The sequence below is a fragment of the Bidens hawaiensis genome, unplaced genomic scaffold, assembly GCF_021521415.1.
Source record: "Bidens hawaiensis isolate Kalapana, Puna unplaced genomic scaffold, B.hawaiensis_p1.1 tig00042361_1, whole genome shotgun sequence".
NCBI lineage: Eukaryota > Viridiplantae > Streptophyta > Magnoliopsida > Asterales > Asteraceae > Bidens > Bidens hawaiensis.
Window position 1 is genome coordinate 10,144 of NW_027505776.1, and position 3,438 is coordinate 13,581.

Sequence of the window (3,438 nt, forward strand, 5' to 3'; positions counted from 1 at the left end):
AACATGTTGGAAAATGCAAAATGTAGATTCAGATAGTTGGTTAGTAAACTGCAGTTTGAAGGAATTAAACGATCTTTATAGCTACGTTTACGTTTTAATATTAAATTCACACAAAAGTTAATAAACAAAGTTATATGATTAAATATCATTGAATTTATTGTTACAAATTACAATAAAAAATTAAAAACAAAATACATTATATTTAAATAAGTTGGTGTGTTTGATTGGAAGCAACGACTTGATGTATCGATTTCTCTACATCCTTGACTTTGGCGACATATACATTATAATGTCGTGTGTTCAAGGTTTCAGTTGGGTCAGCTCTCTAAATATCATAATGACCCCCTCGACGGAATATTCCTTATGATCCAATGGAAGAGTGGAACGTCCGATGGAATAATGAAGGTTTCGACGGAAGATTAAATCGTCGTCTCTGACAATGCAGATCATGCTTCAATAGGATCTGATGGTTTAACACCTCTATCGAATTTCTCTAAATTGAACTCAAAGGTTTGTGACTTTCTTTTGCGGTTTCTCAACAACAAATGGGATTCTTGGAAAACAAACGCCATGGTTGTGTTCTCCTCGAAAAACTAAACGATTTACACTATGGATCTGCTTGATTATGTAAAGAAATAAGAAAGATGGAGATGGAAGTTGATTATTGAGGTTTAGGCTTTGAGATGTAAAAGATGAAGTTTAAGTCAGAACATGAAGTTTTATGTCAGAAGACGAAAAAGATGTAGTCGAACGACGAAAAAGCTTTGTGTTTTGTTGGAAGATCAAACATCATGATATGTGGAAAAATTTAATAGGCTCATCTAATTCCTCGGAGGGTGTTGTGCTTTCGTCGGATCCAACGGATTAAGATGACTATTTCAGGTATTATGTGAAAACCAAGTTAAAATTGGAAAAAGGTTGGCCAGAGTAACTATTTATGATATATTCCCTATTATGAATAAATCCTGCATTTCTAATAGTTTCCTGGCTAAATTTATTTAATATCACACCTAACTAGTTCGTATTTAGATGTTTAAAGAGTTAATTAATGATTTAAAATTGAGCATTTTTACTAAACTTGAGACGGACAAGACTAACAGGTAACATTGTAAACATGTTTTATATATTCTTAGTCTCATTAATATTTATATATAAAAAAGTTCGTTTTCCTTTATTATTATTATTAATCGCAAGCTTATATAAAGGAATCTAGCCAGTGGCTCGACCCAAACCAAGAACAAACACGGTACAAGTATAAATACACCAACAGGAACTAGCAAAAACTTAAAGATATACCCCGCTATATATCCAAGTCTAAACAATCAAACAAACACCAATTCCGCCATTCTAGAGCTTATATCTTTGCGAGGTGTTTAATTTAAGAGGGGGACCATTCTAGAACTTGCATTCGTTTTTTGAATGTAATAATTGTTGGTGTATTCTCCTGATGTAGACCAGGGGATATTCAGATTCCAAATAAGTTGGAGGCTAAGTAAAGGCAGGCCACAAGTTATACCTAATTAGTTAAAAGATGAAAAGTAAATTTGTCAACTATTTACTTATAGTACCTATAATGTCCATTATTAAATGAGCAGGTCGACTTTTTAATCTTTAAAGACAAGTGACGAACACGTGTCCTTTAAGCTGATGCGGTGATATTATCGTTAACACAATAAAGTCGCCCCAGATCAAAATCTAAGCACCAACAAAGCAGTCGGCCCGACGACTGCATTCATGTCTATGTCGGCCCGAGTAAATCATGATGTCGAGTAGATCGTGAAAATGCCAGGTAGATCACAACCGATTAGTAAACGATATAAAAAACCCGGGCCGACTAGTAAGTTACGTGGGACGAGTAAATCATGTCACATGAGGATTTCAAAAAACCAGGCCGACTAGTAAATTTATTTTAAAAAATAAAAAAACTAACATTTTATACTATAAATAGCCAAGAATCCCGTATAGATAATATGAACCACCATAATATGCCCAATACCCTTCAACAATGCTTTCCAAATTTGTAAAAAAAAAAAAAAACACCATGTCCAGACCCAAAACCAACACATTTTTGTATTGTCCGTTTCCATTGCTAGAATATGTCGTCTCGGAATTATTGTGTGAGCAATCAGTGTTGAAGTGGGGTGTACTCCATATCACTACTCCAGCTTCCATCGCTTTCGCTCCATCCGCTATATTTCACCTGAAAGGTTTCGTCAGGGGGTCATGCACTACTAGAAAAGGGGAAAGTTTCCTACTAATATTTTCTACAAAATACCGACAAATGAAATTTCTCAAAATTTAGCGGTTTTTTTCCGACAAATTTTTTTTGAAAAATATACAATTATTTTCCGACAGTTTTCCGACTAAACAGCTTCAAATTAAAATTCCTTGGAATTCCATCGCTAGTTTTCATAGGATTCCGTCACTTTACCGACAAATTTTCCATTTATTTGTTAATAAATTTAGTCTAATAAGTTAAATAAGAAAAATAATAACATTTTTATGTTTTTGTCGGAAACTTATCGAAAACTTTATAAATATCCTGACAAATACTATAAATATTATTATTTTTATTTATTAAGGCTATTAGATAATCTAATACATCAATTTAATAAAGGAAAATTTATTACTTTCTTAACAATTGTCGGAACATTGTCGGAATAATATAAACTTTCCGATAATTTTCCGAGGAATGTTGAAACAATTTATTAAAGTAATTCTTATTAAATAATTCATTAATACATCTAATCGACTAAAGTAATAAAGAAAAAAGGTATTATTTTGCATTAAGAATTAAATACTTTGTCTATTAAGCCTACTAATTATAAGTAATAATAATATAAATAATTTTTTGAAATATAATTTATATTAATCACATTAATAGTTAAATATTTAGTAATAAAAGAATATTTGTTATGAACACGATATAATAATAAAAAGTATATAATTAACGATTGTTTTTGTTATTTACATCATGTGTATATATGTATTTGCACATGCATATGCATGCATTATTGCGTGTGCGTCTTAGTTAGTGTGTGTACGTGTAGGAGTGTGTACCCATATGTGTTAGTGCATGTATGTCTGTGAGTGTGTGTATGCATACATGGTAGTAGTGTATGTGTATATGACATATATGTGTTAAGCTGTAAGAGTGTGTCTATAAGTAGATGTTAGTGTGCGCACGTGTGTACGTGTGTTAATGTATGTTTGAATGTGTGTAAGTGTTAATGTATGTACGTGCCTGAGTATGTGTATGCATTAGTGTATGTATGTGTGCGCATATGTTTTAAAATGCTTGTGTTACTTTATGTGTAGTATGCACGTGCTTTAGTGTGTGTGTGCTAGACTGAACGTTGTGGATTAAATCAATCTAACTTAAAGCCAAATCATCATCAACGTGACATCACTTTTGCAAGCAGAGGGGTGGCAAGGAGC